The sequence below is a fragment of the Augochlora pura genome, chromosome 3 (assembly GCF_028453695.1).
Source record: "Augochlora pura isolate Apur16 chromosome 3, APUR_v2.2.1, whole genome shotgun sequence".
Classification (NCBI taxonomy): Eukaryota; Metazoa; Arthropoda; class Insecta; order Hymenoptera; family Halictidae; genus Augochlora; species Augochlora pura.
The window spans coordinates 14,624,305-14,636,142 of NC_135774.1; positions in this window are offsets into that span (position 1 = coordinate 14,624,305).

Consider the following 11,838-nt stretch of genomic DNA (forward strand, 5'->3'; position numbering starts at 1 on the left):
TGGCCCTCGTGATAAACAGTCGATCCTTGTGAACGCATCTCTGCGCATTAGGACTCTGTCTCTCTTCCTCTCTCTCCTTCTGTCTCTCCATCATTCAGTCCATCCCTCTCTCTATCTCTCCCTGGGTCTCTGTCTTTCTGTTAGCCAAGGAAGGATTTTATGTCTTTTGAACTCTCTGGCCACACAGATTTTCGTAAATTTTTAAACAGCAGAGGTCCTAATATTTGTCTTCGTTTTCTTGTGACTTCTGTGACTCTAACGATGGTCCATTACTTTGACTCATGATTCTTAAAAATATTACTTTAGAAAATGTTAAGGTTACTAGTTAGTTAGTTAGGTGATTGACTGTATATTAATTTTACTACGTGTAAAAATTGTTATGAGAAGTTAATTATTTTTTAAATAGGTACTTCATTGGTCCTTATTTCTCTCTAAGTCTCTCTAAAATCGATAACAGTTCCTTCAATTCGTGTAAAAATTAATATTATATTTATTATTAGTAGAACATTACAATTCGATTGTATTGTCGTCTATATTTAATCATATGCACTATATATTCACTCCAAGATCCTTTTAATTAATATTTTCTCTTTCATATTGTAAAATAATCATGTCAACTACATGACATAAATCAAGGTGTCCTATAAAATTGCTCAGCAGCATAATAATTTTTAATTTAATTCGACCACGTGGACAGCACTCGAATAATTGCGGGAAAATAAACCTAGATTTCTTCGAGAACCGAAAATAATCTAATCATTGATAGAACGAAGATAACGCGGGATACGAGACATTTTAAATCTCGCACCACGAGTTTCTCACTTTTGTCCTACGCCGGTCACAGTGCAAGTCGTTTCGCCCCATTGTGTGCCTGCAGCCGCCTAGGATTTTCACGGAGAATAGGGAATGGAGATCTCGTGCTATTGATTTTAAGGTACCGTTCGACTCGGAATTGCCTCCCGGCGGACTTGTACCTTTAATGTCGCTGCATGGAATGCTACAAGGATTTTATTCCAGAGGGGGTGACCAGCCACTCCCCCTAGCTTCCCCCCTCTGTATTACAATCTTTATGACCGCTGGAACGAACGTAGCCGGCAACCTCTTCGAAACGGAATCCGCGAGACGATCTCATTCTCCATCGAGACGATCGCTTGCATTTGAACTTTAAACGCGATGGTTATTCCACGCGTCGCGTGTTTTCTTGCGAGTTCTGGCGCGAGTTGTATTGGCACGACGGTTGAACGATAAATCGACTGGGAAAAAAGGGTTGAGATGACTGTGCGCGAGGCTTATAAATTCCTTGCCCTCTTGGATACGTATGAATATAGATATATATAAATTCTTGGCTGATTTATCGTTCGACTGTCGCGACAGAACTCGCGGCGCGTGTAATAACAGTCGCGAGGAAAGTTTAAGCGCGAGTGATCGATATAATATATATCTATATATTTATATATTTATATATGTATATATCTATATATCTATATATTCATATATCCATATATCTATATATCTACATATATTTTTATATATGTACGTATATACATAGATTGGTGACGGTGCGCTACGCTGACGGATGCTCCCGTCGCTCGAGGGTTCCTTCGATTTTTCAAACGAGCTCGCGTGTACACCGATCGTGACACCTTGCCAAAACGCAGTCGATGGTTTATCATTTCCTGTCGTTGCACGGATAATATGTCTCGCAGCCTCCGCAAAAAACCGTGCGTCCAGGAACCTGCAATATTTGCGGCGATTTTTCTTGGAACTTGCTCGACTACGTCATTGAGCCACAGATTTTCGTGTTCTTCCGTCTCCGCGAAAAGTTCGATAATAATAGAGCAAAAAGTTTGCTCGTCGTACCATCATTGTCTTAATTATCGTGCCATTATTGTGTTGATAATTATACCATTATTGTCTTGATAATTATAGCTTCAGTTTTTTTGCGAGATAAAAAAATTGTCCATCAATTTTTTAAGAAACGAAATGGCTCAGAATTCATTTATTTTCGCTTTAATTTTGATTATTTGAAAATAATGTCAATTTATTCTATTAACGTTCCTCTTCGTAATTCTTGTTAGCATTTTTGACTCGTAAATGTATAAAATTCGCAGTCGACGTGTAATAAGTTATTAATAAGCGTAGAGTGCGTCGAGCAGAGAGAAGCAATTCCGAAAATTCAGAATGGAGTTTGCGATAGGAAAAGTAACGGGCCTGCCATATTTTTCGAGGAGGTAAATATTGTACAACATTGCTTGCGCAGTGGGGGGTGCTCGTTGTCGAAAAGCGCGCAACATGCGACAGAAATTTGTTTACCGGCTCGCTCTCCATCCCAAAACGCTGAAAATATTTGTCGGTGTTCGATTAACCGAGAAAACAACAGGGGAACGTGCGCAGAAGAAATTACAACGAACGCGGAATAATTTAGTGAACCGGAAGAAATATCATCGCTGCATTTAAAGTGATTCATTATTGTACATTTGTCATCATAAATTGATTGTCAGAAATATATTATCGTAAATATATTATCAGAAATATATTGTCAGAAATATATTATCAGAGATATATTATCAGAAATATATTATCGTAAAATATATTATCATAAAATATATTACCATAAAATTTATTATCATAAATATATTATCATAAATATATTATCACAAATTTATTATCACAAACCGACCACAATAAATCCTGAAAACAACAGCGAAACAAGTACAAAGAAATCCCAATAACCATAAATTCAACTAAACCGTAATACACACGTAATATCAGGAAAATATTCGTCCCCCAATTTGCATTAAATTCAGCGCTCTGAAAACACATTACCGGAGTGATGCATTCCTGGCACTATTTCCGGCCGAATCACGGGAATATAAACGCCATACGTATACGCTGTCGCGCTCTCCGCAGACGGGGCAGATTAATTATCGAAGCCGCAAATAGCGGGAGCGAAGATAAGAGTTTTCGCGGCGCCTCGTCATATATTATGCATATCAGCCCCCGTATTCGATGCACATTCTAAAATTCGCGCTCGAGTCCGGGCAACCGACTAATTAATATTCGAGGGATGGAGGAGAGGGGGGGGGCGAGGGAGAAAAAAAATAGACGAGGAGCGGCCGCAGAGAACCATTCCGTTCTTGGCCCCGGGGGAATATTAATGAATCCAGGGGGTGGGGGGGTCGGAGGTTGAATTCTTTTCGGCCCGACGGAAAAAGCTGGAACATTTTCTCGCGCGGGTGTATCGAAAGTGGCCCAGACAAAAGCTGGTCGAGTTGGCGTGCTGCGCGCTCGTATATGAATGGGTGTACCCGTTCGTTCCGCGTATCGAGCCACTCGGCATTCGCATAATTCGCCGATAAATAGTGGCGGGCCGCCCGGCCGCCGCGCAATTTACCGGCGAATTTGCACCGGAAGACTTATACGCGTGCACTTACGCGGAATGCATTCTATCAGCTGGCGAAGGTATTCGCCGCGGTCGAACGTGTAGCGAGGTAGAGACGGGAGAGACTAATTTCACCCTTTGCGGACGAGGGACGACTCTCGGGCAGTCGGTGTTTATGTTAAGATAATTTGTATATAAATTATGTAATTGTATATAATGATATATAGATTATATATTTGTACATAATTGCATATAATCGTAAATCAATTATATAATTGTATATAATTGCATATAATCGTATATAAATTACATAATTGCATATAAATTATATCTGTATTATATACAATTTAAAATAATATATAAATAAACAGATCCGTGCACTCAAGTTATTTTAAGATATAGTATTTATTCTAAGTTAAAAAGTGTGCAGCATCCTTCACCTCTTCACCAGCTTTATCACCTTAAATAGCCATAGGGAATCGTGTATCACACTGTCGTATTAGAATCGAGGATTCACAACCCTCGTAGACCACTCATAGGCCCCAGTGTCCCTTCGCGTAAACCACGTGGCATATCGCCGCAAATACGCCGACCTCCTCGAACAATCGAAACTAATTCGCATCGGTGACCGCAGCCTCCAATTTGGCCGTTCGGCGGCCGGTGTAAATTCGTCCCGGTCAGTGGCAATAAATAAAAACGCCGCGGCGTTTACGCCGAGGACCGTACGTCGATCTATGCATTATTGATAGTCCGACACAGCAGGCCGCGGCGGATCATTGCCGAAAGTAGAAGAGGGTCATGATTATTTTAAAGCGTGAACTTGGTCGCGCGGTGTTTTGGTTTTTGTATATCCCTTTAACATGTGCACGGCCTGCGCCGAGGATATTCCGAGCGTCGCGACCGTGTTTTATTCAGCTGGCACCGCTTCACGCAAAACTCCGGGATTTAATTCGACGCTAATATTAATATAAAGCCGGACGCAATTTTCTGCGACACGCCGGGATATTGTCGGACCGCTCGTTAAATATAATGCGACGTGTATAGTATGCAACCGGGGTGGTGGTGGTCGAGATGGATTTTTCATAGCGCGAACAGATTCGATCGACGTGTAACTGACGTTTATATTGTAGTCGAAACGCGACGCGCTCGCGTTGCCAGCGCGTTAAATTAACAGGTGTGACGGATGCCTGGACAATGGCCCCGACCCCCTCGTCCGGGTTATTAAAGGCGCGCGACGAAATTCGAGGGTGGCGCGATTCGCGCGTCGACTCCTTTTAGAGATCGCGGAATTGGATTTGCCGGAAACTCGAAATCGGGCACACGGCGTTAATTATATTTCGCGCGTTCGGAAATTCACCGGGGGAACACGGTTTCGCACTTCCGCCGGCGTTACGGTCGACTAGCACCACTGAAAACACGCCGCCGGCCGAATAAGTTATTCCGTATAAATATTCCACTTAACGGCTGGAACTCGGCGAGCGATTCTTAGGCAGCGCGAGCTGTCGTAAATATATAATCGACGTCGGTGCTGGGGCCCCGGTGTCTGACTAATGGTTGATATGTTCTACTTAGAACGAGAGCCTGCCGCTGAGTAAATAATTCGGAGCGGGCCGGGGCGTTGATTTAACTATACGTAACGTCTCTGGATTGTACCAGTTCATATATGCACAGCCGAATTGTTATTACAATTACGTCTGACGAACTACAGACTTCCGGTACTCGGAACGAGCACCAAATCTTGATTAAACAATCCTGAACGGCTCGGTCGTTAGTGTGTGCCGCGACTACTTGTCGTAACTGGTAATCGTTTTAGGGACTTTGTTGCTCCTTCTGTTTGCACGTTTCGAGGTACCGTGTTGCGTCAATTTAAACCAGTTGCAGCACCTGTATCGACATAATGATTAAATGATTTTCGATTGTAGTAATTTCTTAGGAGAGAAGGAGTTTGTCTATAGTGTGCTTACATTTATTTCAGACAATTTTTATTAAAATTTATATTTTGCATAAGCTTTCTAACAGAATAGTTAAAATATTGATAAATAGAAAAAAAAACAATCTAAACGTTTACAAGGGTTCCCGAATATTTTCAGTTCTATTACCACGGCGACCAGAATTTCACCCCTGTCTGACGCATGGCCGACCTATGCCACTCGACAGGATCATTCAGCAAGCAAACACTCTTCCAGCGTTTTTCATTCGCGGTTTTCGAGTGTGTACAATGTTTCCGGCAGGACAAATACTCGAAGTTATCGCATGCAACCGGAAGGGCGTTCGGGGCACCTCTGTGTTCGCGGGGAAACGAGAGAATACAGAGCGCAGTCACGTCCGCGTTTCCTTTACGGTGCCGCGTGACGATGACCTTGCGCGATTGCAGTTTTATCATCGGAAAGGGAAGTCGGTCGTGTCGGTGGGTGCCGCCCGGGTAGGACGCCGGCAGAGATGGTCTGATCGATTACCATCGACGGCAGAAATATTTACAGCCCAGTAAAACTTGCAATTGCAGACGGGACCCCTCTAAAAGTGGATGAAACGCTTTCGATGGAGGGGGGGCGGGGAGCGGCGCGGGGTTCGCGGAATGAAAAGCACGTGAACAGAAGCGACGAACGATGTACCAGCATGTTACTCGCCGGATGAGAACGGTCCGGAGGGCGCTCGCAGAAAATTGATCTGTTTTTCTAGGCCACTGCTTTCCAGCTACGAATTTATCTGGAACCGAACAGAAGCGATGGAACCTTTTAAAAATGTCGACTAATTCATTCGCCGGCGTTTATAGTACCTTTGTTCTAATTTTCAGCGGACGTGCAAAGTCATTGGGACCTGTAAAATGTGGTTTTTAAATTTTTCTTCTAGGCTTGGATAAAATAACGAGAGCATTTTAATTTTTATTCTCATTCCTAGAGGTGGCGAAATTAAAACAAAGTAGTTTGATTATTGTATAATAGAAGAGTCTTTGTATTTTTTAATTTATCTGTTGGTCTAGTTTTAACAGAGTACTTTACGGAGATTTATTACAGTTATTTATTATTTCAAATCCGAAATAGTGCGAACTATTTTTCGAACGTTATAAAATAAGAATCAACAGTGTTTTACTTAAAATTATCATTTATAATATTAATATATATTAGTATTAATTCTTAGATATACTTTGACGAGTCTGACACGTGATCGAGATTTCTACTTGGAACATGTTAAGATATTATATAAATATTATATCAAATATGTTACGCATTATATAAATCAAAATAAAATTTTTCGTCTGGCAATATTTAGCACTCGACTAAATGCAGGCTTATCAAAAATATAAAATGTCTCGCTTCTTTTTCAAAATGACAACTATGCCTTATTAAAAATGACAATTATGCCTTATTAAAAATGTCAATTATGTCTTGTTAAAAATGTCAATTATGCAACTATGAAGAAGAAGTTACAACAAGTAAATTCAAAAATATATCTAACTTTATTAACAGTGCCATACGTTTTGCAGGATATCATCGCCCCATATACTGCCGATACTATATAAATAAACTAACAACTATTTTAACAAATCCCCAGCGAAGTTCAAACAGATTACCAAGACGTCGCATCCGAATACCGTGAAAAGTCCACTACGAGGTCCCGTGTTTCTAAATAATTACGAATTCGCCGGGCCGGGGCAAGAGAAACGAAACTGAAAGGGGTAGAAAGCAGCCAAGTAGCCTTTTGTGCCTCCGGTTCCATCCCCAGGGCTGGCCCTTCGCTTTCGCTGTGATAACGCAAATTTATTTCAGCCTCTTAGCCTCCTTTCGCGATAAAAGCCTCGTGAGAACAGCGACCCCGGCGAGAGAAGTCATGTTCGCCGCCGTAGTCGGTCCGATTGCGCCGCGAATTCCCGGAGAATAATTAAAGCGGACTGGTTGCCGCGTCCAAAAAAAAAAACACACAGGCGCATACATACGAGCGCGCAGCCACACGGACACAATTCTGGGGACCGTCTCTCTCGGTTTTCGAAAATTCGGAACTCCGCGGCGCATTCTCCCGTCCACGAGGACCGGCTGAAAAAAAAAGAAATGAGTATCCACGGTCGCGCGACGGAATCGAGTTTGCGCGCGCGGAAATTCCGCGGAGTCGCTTCGGATTAGAACGCCGCCTTTCTCCGTCCGAAATAGGATATTACCCGCGATTCTATCAGACTGGAAAAAAAAAAGAAGAAACGCGTCCCGTGGAATACATTACATCCGTTCCATCAATCTCGCCGGGGCGTGTATCGCTTGCGCACCGTTCGAGCTTATTCATAGATCGCGTTTTTAAGGCCGGGATCGATTTCCCTTAAAAGCGGACCCCCTCGCCCCCTTCCCCCCGCCAGCCCGCGTGCCGCGGCGGAAGGGTTGAAAGGAACGGCGGCGGGCCGGTGTGTTGCGCGCGGCAAAGGACTCGGCGCACGGGAATTTATTCGCCGGTAAATCGCGGGGGGGGGGGGCGTCCACGTTAAACGGGAGAGATCGAGTTCACGGCCGATCGAATTACAAGCCGGCCGTCGTAAAGCGGTGGCAATTTTTATCAAATTTACCGCGGCCACGGAGGCGGGCCTTGTCGGACCGACTAAAAACGAGGCGGGTACGAGAGGATGGTAAAATGATATTCCCGATAACAAGCAAAGCAGCCGACGTGCCGGCGGAATTTCATGGGGCAACTCTTCGCTGCGCGATTTAAAATAATAACTTACAGATTGTGAGCGACGCGGCTGAAGTGGTCGACGTGTATTGTTGAACGGGAATTGATTGAAATCGTTTGTGCTTTCTGATGCGGTTTGCGAGTAGAGATAACGATGTTACAGTGCTGTTTTCTTTGATGGTGAACGACACGCTTTTGTCAAATGAGCTTCCGTTACTGTTTCTCTTTTAACCGATTTCTGTATTATTCTTTGTTCGTGGTTTTTATGAGCGCTACGAGATCACGTGTAGTTCTCTCTTTGTAGGTGTCTTTGTAGATTCTTCTTTGTTATAGTAAAATTGTAGAAAAGCGTATGTGGGTTATTTGTCGTGTGATATGCTTAATTAGATTAGTAGTGATTTTTTAACATTACTAATCTTAATAACATAGGTAATACTTTGATGTCATTACAGAAAGTGTATTTTAGATCATTCTTTGTTTTAGTAAAATTGTAGGAAAGTGTATATGAGTTATTTGTTTTGTAATATGCTTAATTAGATTAGTGGTGAATTTTTACCATCCCTAATCTTAAAAATATAGGTTGTGCTTTAATGTCATTACAGTAGGATTTTTACAGATGTCCATTAAAATTCTATATGAATTTTTTTAAATTGAATGATAAAAGTCTTTCAAATTCTATACAAATTATCTACCATATAATATACTTCATTGAATTATTGATAATTTCACACAATTGCACTTTTCATCAACGATACGGAAATAATCAGCCGCCATTTCGTGAGTATAAAAATTCCGAAACGTTTCTAATTAAATTTAATTACCCCAGAACAAACAGAAACGCGACAGTCGTCTAAAAAATACACGAGTTCCCCGGACTCGTTTAAACCCGTAATTACGGGAGCAGATCTGAACCGAAGCGAAACAGAATAATCGAAAATTTAACATTTACGAAACAATTGTAGCAAATAACCGGGGACCGTGCTCGCAACAACGAGTAATATCATTTCGGTCGGCTTTCGTGGACAAAAACAGTCCGCCATGCGACGCACAAATTTGATTAATTTCATTCGTAGACACCTGAGGGAGGGGGGCAACAATACACAGCCAGAAATATTTCGTTGCACATTGTCCCTTTTACGTTCGTGCCATTTCTACTGCGTTCTCTTTTCTGCGAATTTTTAGCGATTTTTTCCTTTCAAAAGAATACGCGAGCTTCTTGACAGACCCTCTCTCTCTCTCTCTCTCTCTCTCTCTGTACGTGATCGGCGTGCCGGTATTTTCACCGTAACCATTATTACCGAGAATAATACAAACAGAATTCGCGTGTTTTTTTCTCCTCCAATTACCGCCCACCCTTTTTTGGCCTCTCGGTATCGCCTGTCTTACTCGTATTTCCTCCGCGAGCCGCACTCTTTCTGTTTGCTTTTCATAAGCATTATTTGCCGGAGCGTTTCGTGTTATTTATTTGCCACGGGCGCCGCGGTGTATCAAGAACGACAGAGAAAGGGGAGGCGGCACGAAAGTTTCAGCGATAAAGCCGGGAAAAACTAAAGTGAATGAGAAATCGATCCTTGCCTAGCCAAGGCGGGCGGCAGCAGGGTGATCACTGGAATGGCTGGTAATAATTCCGTAATTACCATTAGGGAGGATCTCTACCGAGCACGGCTACGTTTTAGCGTGCCCGACAGAGGGATGATTTTGCATTTGCACTGCAAATCCCCGAGGGGCGGTGGCGTACAGCCATGGCAATATGGGGGCCCCGAGAAGCTGCCGGCAGAATAATACCCCGCCCTGTGTCAGAGACGCTGCTCCAGTCAAACAAACCGGATTGACACATTTTCTGCCGCCTCGCTGTCTTCGTCATCGTCCGAGCACCGCTGCCACGCCCCCCACCGACGCCCGTGTTTGACTTGCCACAATTTCCGACCGGTCCGGTCACAAAGCACGGAAAGACAGTCTAAGCCGGTCCGCGGCATCACGGATTAATTTCGGAATTTCTGAACGTCCTCGTTCTCTACCTCCGCGACTACGAAGATATTCTCAACCCTCGCAAAAACCCTGTGAGGCTGCCGGTGATTTTATATTTTTAAATTGTTTAAACAACGTACAAATAAATATTAAAATACTAATTTTACATTTTTAAAATAAGAAATAATATTCGATTAATAAGACTTTTATTTGGGTCGTCTGTAGTTAATTGAGAGATATGTTAATTGAGAAATAAAAGAGGGTTGTTCAAGAATTAAATAGCGATGAAATATTTCTCGATAATATAACGAAGTATGGAATTTATAAGAGTTTTGATTTCTCGAGTAATAATAATTATTTCAAACATGTTTCCTAAAATCTACTTCTATCATTTATATATTTTCGAAATTGCTTAAAAACCGCTCAATACCAAGACACTCAAATAACGCTGTCGTGGCCATATTAAACCATCTTCGAATTTAAAATCTCGTCGGCCAGATGGAACGCCCATCAAAAACTGCGACGCGACGAACGAGTAGTAGATCAATTCTACGCAGCCAGCCAGGAAACATTGGCGCGTATCGGAAGAAAAATTTGATTTTCGAATGGTAAGCGAATTAGCCAATGATCGATCCAATTTCCGTGGCCGATCGGTGGAACGAGCGCATTGGTTTACTCGAGGCCGGTCCGGCCGGCCGGTCCCGTGTAACCGGCGCGAATCAAGTAATATTCGAGCGGTTTAAGCGCTCGGTGGCAGGCTGGACAGAGGGCCGGCAGAGAGGCGCGCGGGTGGGAGGAGAGCGGTCGTTCGTTTGATCGGGCGAGTGGCTCGCGAAATCGACAACGCGACCCGAAACACTCGAAACACAAGCGGAGAGCGGGCGCGCGGGCGCGGACGAACGGCGCCGGTGAAAAAAGGAGCAACAACTGGCTCGATTGCGGCCGATCAAACACGAATAGGCGAGAGAGCCGGGGGACACGCATTAGGAATCAATTAGCGGTTCATTTATTTCGGCCGCAAACGCGGATCCATGGGAGAAGGCCGCGCGGAGCCGGACGCTCGCTCCCTCGCTCGGCGCCGCGCGCGCGAGATAAAATGATTAATCGCCGTAATTAATTGGACCATCGCCGGGGGAGCAGGCTTTCGCGTGTCGCCGAACGCCTGCAGCGGAGAGACAGAGAAACGCGGAATTATTAACGAGACGCGCGCGGTCCAACACGCCGGCCGAACCCTCGCTTTCTCTATTAAACGGCTCCTTCCGCGTGCCGCGCCCGCGATTTTATTTGTCCCCGTGCTCCGCCCGGAACGCCGGATGATTTTTAGAGCAAATATTATTGTAACCCTCGCCGATTGCTGTTTGCCCGTCCGACCAACGGAGGGAACCCGGGTCTAATCGGTTTCCACGGCGATTCCACGGGCGGCTCCGTTCTGATGCATTTAGTCACTTAATTATGGCAATTCGATTTTATTTAGCACCGCTTGTCCACTTGATCCGCAGTGATCTTCGTGCTATGGCAAATTTGTGGACAGGGTTGTTTTTGATGATAATAAGGTTTCGCTTCTCGGGGGCTGAACGTATTGCTGAGTAAATAAATTACGTTCTTGGGAATAATAGAGAAATTAGAAATCGTTAGTTGAAAAAGACTGTATGGTATGTTGTTATTAAAACTATTATTTAGGTACACGATGAGAATGTGGAAAATTATGCTTGAAATTTGTGACACGTGTCAAGGAATGTCTTGTCGACTTTACTTGTCATAGTTCGTATGTAATATTATTGTAAAGTGAAAACGTGAAAACTGATACTACTCTCTCCTATCTGACATTAATTTTAATC